Consider the following 7,410-nt stretch of genomic DNA (forward strand, 5'->3'; position numbering starts at 1 on the left):
AGTCTTTGATTCATTTTTGTATATCATAGTGAGAATGAGGTATCATCCTAGTGTTTTGTACATAAGATAGTCAAGAACAACTTACTCTAAAGTTAAAGAGGCTAGGTTCGATAGTGATGGATAGCAGCTTAACCAAAAAGATCCTAAGTAAAGATAGAGTCATCACCTACATCCATATAAACAAGACAACAAATTTGTTAGCTTTGATATGTATTACAGGTGTCAATGAACCTATCAATTGTTATCCATGTCCTACTTAAAGCCTTGTTAACTTATACCTACCATCCATGTAGTGTTAGATATCAACAAGTATCCATAATCAATATAATAAGCCAAAGATGAAAGTGACATGTGTGTGTGTGTGTGTGTGTGTGTGTGTGTGTGTGTGTGTGTGTTTGATGGAAATAGAATAATCAAGTCTAAAGCCTAAGAGTTGTATCATATCAAAAAATCCATGGGGTCTCATTGGAGCTATAAGTGAAAATGTTAATAGAGACAATTGTACTCCAGTCGATGTTTTAAGGCTTTGTTAGCCAGTATAGAATAGTATGGATGTTGTTATGGTCAATCGTAGATGTTTTCCATGCTTTAGCCAGTTTTTATGGATAGTTCTCAAACAAATAGTCCATCCAAGAGTAGTTCGTTTATAGGTAAAATGTTCCTGAAGAATCAAAATAATTACAAGGATAAGTAAACCTACAACCTAAAACCAAGAGAGTCAAAGACTACAATAGTTGTGAGCATGAATCCAATCTATAGACAAGGAATAAACACCTTATACCTGTCAACCTAACATGAAATTATAGACAGTGGGTCCATCAAAGCCTATGGACAAAAAATCTTTAAAGCCAACATCTTAGTTTCCCAGCGTTGTGGGAGAACCTTGTGTTTAGGACGTGTATGTTGTTGTTTTTAGACTTATACTTATACGCAAAAGAACATAACAATTCAAAAAAAAGCTTGCTTTAGACAAAGAACAATGATTAGCACAAAAAAAACTCAGTCTTTCATTCATTTTTTTACATCATAGTGAGAATGAGGTATCATTCTAGTGTTTTTTACATAAGATAGTCAATAACAACTTATTTTGAAGTGAAAGAGGCCAAGTTCGATACTGATGGATAGCAGCTTAGCCAAAAAGATCCTAAGTAAAGATAGTGTCATAATAACTAATATCTAATTCTCTTAAATGATTTTCTCATGTTAAACTGATCATTTAATATGGGGAAGTACCAGGGGAGAAAAAGCTAGAATATTGGTTAAGCTAGCAGACCGGCCACAATAGGGATCCAAAGGACGAAAAATAGGGATCCAAAGGGGGTCCCATCTGCAAAAGAGCAATGTGCAACAATGGGCTCCAAAGACCTTAGGGTTCATCCCTTAGGCTAAGGTTCCAAAATTCAAAGGTAAGTCCAAATGGTCAAGCTTAGTGGAATTGGATGCTTTGTGAGTGTGCCAAAAAGTCTTTGGAAGCTCCTACATAGGAGGGGGCGAGCCCTTTTAGTAGGGGATGAGAGAGAAACATACACACATACACACACACACACACACACATACACTCATGCAAGCCCCTTTACACAAAGGGCATAGTGGACACATGTCAGCTCCCTAGGCCTATTTCCCATAAGGTGCACTTAAATCCTATTGGATGGCCATAGAGGTGGACCAATGAGAATTAGGCTAGAGTAAATCTAGTTTAATTCATTTAAAAACACTTGATAAAAGAACCAATAAGAATTAAGCTCTCTAGAAGACTATTGGACAGTCTCCCAAGGGGTCCAATGAGCATTCAGTAGTCCAATGGCTTGCCTGATTCCTATTGGCCAGAAGACAAAGGGGTCCAATGAGAGTTTAGTTGCATTATTTACTTACCTAAAGCTCTCACAAAAGGGGAAAGGGGGACACATGTCACAAGACTATCACTTATGCTTCTTAAAACCTATTGGCTAATAAGCTTGGAGAGGTCCAATTTGAAGCTAGCAAGAGGATTTAGCAAGAGGGGTCGACCGAGAGAGAGAGAGAGAGAGAGAGAGAGAGAGAGGGGACTGATTTTTCAAAGGATTATCACACACACACTCACACAATCTCATGTGTGAAGCAAGAAGACTCTCTCTCCTTCTCAAGCTTTAATGGAAAGCTCATCATCTACTCCAAGCTTGTGAGAAGGAAGGCCTACACCAACAACTCTTGGCTTTGTGATGCAAATCCAACCAAGATCCAAGCTTCAATGCATGCTCATCTCCTCTACCATGCTAATTACTAAGCTATGCTAAGCTTTTATGAGTGATTATGTGAGGAGGTATACTTCTTTCTTGTAAGACTATTCCTTCTTCCTCTAAATCTACTCTCATACCCCGCTAGCTCTCACCATCTTCGAAGGTGTGTGAGGCCTTGGGTCTGAGACCGTGAGGAATTTGATGTTGTGTTTTATAAGTGTTTTCTTGGTGCTTGAAGTTTCCATCTTCATTGCACTAGCTAGTTATTGAAGGAACACAAATAATTGTATTGTAAAATGTCCCCCTTGATGGGGGAAACCTATAATACAAAGCCTTTTGGAGGGGGGACCGACTCCATGTAAATCCGGTCCTCAACTGTTGTCAATAGCTTAATTTCTCTCTCTTTTGAAGTATTGTGCATGCCTATCTAACTAGGTATTATGTTTTTTGTTGCTCTCTCCATCCAAACACTCTTGCTATGCTCATTAGGAATCTATTCTTATGAAATGCTCACTATGTTTATGCTATTTTCCGCTACACACAAGTTACTAGGCCATTAAATGTTACATTGGTATCAGAGAACAAGGTTTGTCTTTTCTTGCTCAATAAGGGAGGTCCTCAAGCTAGCTATAAATGGTTGGTATTATTAATTGCAATTGAGTAAGTAGAATAGGGATTTTTCAGCCTTGCAGTGCGCCTGCCTTCGTGCAAATAATGGGGCATCACCATCGAGAGCTATGGTCTTAATAGTGGAGTCCTATGGGGCTTGTCTACGGCTTAACCACTATTGATCTATTAGAAGCTTGACAGGGGCCGATACTATTTTGGTGTTGAAAGACCCTCTCTTCTATTCCTTGCAATTAATGATATTCGAGCCACGGGTACAGTAGCTTGAGGGCTTTTCTAAAGGGGTAAAGAGGAGCAGCAACTAGGGCTTGAAGCCAAAGTACACCTAAACATATTACACCTAAAAAATTGTTAAAATGGCTGACAATAGTAAAGAGAGTGAAATTAATGTTGTTAGCTTTGATTTTGCTAATGAGCAGGCTACTAATGATGCCCCTATGCTTGTTAGCTACCTTGTTTCTAGGCTTCAACAAGCCATGGGAAATCCATCCCTTCAAAGTGAAGTGCAACGGCAACTTCGCGCTCATGGGATTCTCCAAACTCCCCACCATGAAGAGAGAGTACCTAGGAAGCCTCCTTGTGAGACTTCCAAAAGAGGCCTCTCTACGATTCGGGAAGAAGAAGAGAATCCATATGAAGGGCTCAAAAATTTACTTCTTCATGACACATCTCCTTCCCAAAGGAGAACTCAAGAGCCCCCACCAAAAGAACGAGAAAGAAGTGAGTCTCCTGCCACCTCGACGGAGATGGCTCCATGAAGATGGCAGGCAAAACACTCTCCATCACCTCCTAAACGAAGAAGACCATTGCACATCTCTCCACACCATAATTCAAAGAGGGGTCATAAAAAACGAGAGAAGAAAAAGGCGAGAAAGAGGTCACCCTCTTCTCCATCTTCTTCATCCTCTTCCTCTTATGAAGAAAGTGATGGTGCAGACAAGGAGGACCAAGGCAAGAAAAAGGCGAGAAAGAGGTCACCCTCTTCTACATCTTCCTCAAATTCTTCATCTTCTGAAGAAAGCGATGGTGCAACTTTTGAAGCATCAAAAAGAAGAGGCCATAGGAAATCCTATGCCGCATGGAAGAGGTCGTCCAAGCTCAACAAGTTCAAAGAGAGAGGAAAGAGCATCTCTTTTCTTACCTGCGATAGCACCTTTGGTGCTACGTACAAAGTCTTGGCTTTCATCCAACAATTCGATGCGGCATTTGGAGATGAGGGCTTCACGAAGTCCTCTAAGCTACACCATGTAGCTATGCATTTTCAAAAGTCCGCCAGGCAATGGTGGTCTAGCCTACGGGAAAACGGTGAAGCTCCACAAACATTGAAAGCTTTAAGAGCTTCCATCATGAAGCAATTTTTGGCCACCAATGCCAAAGACAAAGTACTCACCGAATGGCGAAGCTTGAAGCTCTCTCCCGACGAATCCATCACAAATATGTAGACAAGTTTTGGGACTTACATCTCAAAGCCACTGTCTGCAAAAAGATGGATTCTAGAGAGCAAAAACAAAAATTTTGTGCGGGCTTAACTGAAGATATGGCAGAGTATGTCAATTACCAAAGGCCGCGCACCATATCTGTGGTCATACATCATACCATGGTGGCTTCTTGATCAATTTCCAAACAAGGGCTAAGAGATATATTAAGCCCACAGAAAACAAGGGTTGCAATGAGCCTAAGGGGAAGGACAAAGTCCAAAAGTCTCCTAAGAGCAATTCCAATAACAACAAAGCTAAGGAGAAGCAAGTTTACAAAGGCAAAAATCAACTCTCTTTTGAAGATCTTGAGTGTTATCACAAGGATAACCGTTGTTTCAAATGCACCGAGCAAGGGCATGCGTACCATGCTTGCCCCCAAAAGAACACCTGCCATGAGCCTTCTAGAGCTACCTTGGTCAAAATCCAAGAAGAGGAAGCTCACCACAAAGGATCTCTTCTATGCCATGCTTGGGGAAAGGTAAGAGAACATGATGCTTTTGTTCTCTTTGATCCTGGTTCTACTCACAATTTCATATCCACAGAGTTGGCCACCAAGCTAGGCATCCAATTTTATGAGATGGGAGATGTCCTACCCGCAAATGGTGCTTTCAAGGGGCAAGAAGCTGTAGTCACTCCCTTCATTGGGAAATTGAGGCTCCATGTCAAAAGCTAAATGGACAAAGAGAACTTCTTTATCTCTCCTCTCAAGCACGACGATGCAATCCTAGGGGCTCCATGGTTTGATTGCATGGCTGCCAATGTTAAATTCCCTGAAAGGAAAATCTAGTTTAAGTACACGGAAAAAGATATGTACATAAATTCCAAAGAGATGGGTAACACAATACCCATTGTACATACGCAAGCTTTCAATAATTCAATAAAGAGCTCTATTTCCGTATACATGATTTTTGTTAAAGATTCTCAAAATGAACCTAATGCTTTAGCAAAAGAAAATATAAACAATCACAAGGAATTAGAGTTATCCAATTTTCTCAAGGGATTTCAAGATGTCTTTATTGACAACATCCCTTGTGAACTACCTCCTAAACGAGGTAATGATGACCATGCAATTGAACTTCTTCCAGGAAGTTCACCGCCTAATAAACCTCCTTATAGAGTTTCTCAAGCTCAACAAGAGGAGATTATACGGCAAGTGCATGAGTTAGTTGAGAAGGGCATGGTTAGGCCTAGCTCATCTCCATTTTGCTCACCCATGTTATTATGCAAAATAAAGACGGCACATATTGTATGTGTGTCAACTATAGAGCACTAAATAGGATCACTATCAAAAATAGGTTTCCCATTCCGCGGGTAGAAGACCTATTTGATAAGCTACAAGGGTCGACCTACTTTAATAGTATAGACCTAAAAAGTGGATACCATCAAATAAGGATAGTTGATCAAGACATTGTAAAGACCACATTTTGCACTACATTTGGTCTTTAATAATACATTGTCATGCCTTTTGGCTTGACCAATGCACCAGCCACATTCAACTGCTTGATGGAGAAGCTATTTAGGCCTCACCGAACCTTTAATGGAGTGTTCTTTGATGATATTATCATCTACTCTAATTCATTAAACGAACACAAGCAACACCTCCAAGTAATATTTTAAGTCCTACGAGAGAATAAACATTATGTTAATCAAAAGAAAAGTGAGTTTTTCTTACAAGAGATTCAGTATTTAGGTCACATTATCTCTCAAGATGGCATCCAAATGGATCCATTAAAGCTAGAGGTAATAAAAGGATGGCCTAATCCAAGGAATCTTCATGAACTAAGAATCTTTATAGGTATGTGCACATACTATAGGTGCTTCATAGAAAAGTCCTCACTAATAGCAAGACCATTACATGACCTAACAAAGAAAAACGTTAGGTATACATGGTCTACCAAGGAGAAAAATGCTTTCAAAAATCTTAAAGAAAAGCTTATCTCTCAACATGTGCTTACACTGCCGAATCTTTCAAAGCCATTTGAGGTCCAATGTGACGCTTGTGATGATTGCCTTGGAGTTGTCTTGATCCAAGAAGGGCACGATATAGACTATGAAAGTCGAAGGCTCGACCCTGTTGAGCAAGATCTAGGCCTATATGAAAAGGAACTCCTCACAGTTCTACATGCCTTAGATTCATGGAAGCACTATTTATTGGGGACTCCTTTCATCCTGCAGCAGACGGATCACCAAAGCCTTAAGTACTTCATGACGCAGACCAAGCTCTCTGACAAACAAATGAGGTGGGCAAATTTCCTTTTGCAATTTCATTTTCATATTGCTTACATTGCTGGCAAGCATAATCAAGTAGTCAATGCACTCTCAAGACGGCCAAGAGTGAATGTAATTTCCATAGCAACTCACAATTATCTATCTTCTATGATAGATGAGTATGCTATTGATCTCGACTTTACAGATGTGATTTCAGCCCTTGCACTAGGGAATAAAGAGGAACCATTTACTTTACAAGATGGTTATCTTCTCTATGGCAATAGACTATGCGTTACTAACTCACTACATGAGAAAGTAATGTATGAATCTCATGCTCCTTCTTATGCGGGGCCTAGAGGGATTCAGTCTACCCTAAAAGGGATCGAAACATATTTCTATTGGCCTACCATGAAAGCAAACATACAAGAGAATGTTTCTAAATGTGTGGTATGCCAAAAGACGAAGTTTGATAGAGGGAAGCAACCTGGATTGCTTCAACCTTTGTCAATCCCTAATTCACCGTGGGAGAGCATATCCATGGATTTTTATCTTTGGATTGCCTAAGTCTATCCCTGGGAATACAGGAATATGGATTATAGTAGACAAGTTCAGCAAACAAGCTCATTTTATACCTGTCAAAAAGACTATCAAAGCCCATCAAATGGCAACCCTCTTCATATCACAAATCTTCAAGTACCATGGCTTGCCAATGTCCATAGTGTTGGATCTGCAAGAACATAAATCTGGCATGCAAAACAAAATAAATCTATCGTGGGAAAGAGGGTTGAAAATACAGACGATGATGGAGCAAATGATGGTCAGCAAGGGGAGCACTCGATGCAGCGAGGGAATGGCCTAGAGAGTGGCTTGATGGTTGACGA

Source organism: Adiantum capillus-veneris, chromosome 2 (genome assembly GCF_014529385.1).
Source record: "Adiantum capillus-veneris isolate H3 chromosome 2, ASM1452938v2, whole genome shotgun sequence".
NCBI lineage: Eukaryota > Viridiplantae > Streptophyta > Polypodiopsida > Polypodiales > Pteridaceae > Adiantum > Adiantum capillus-veneris.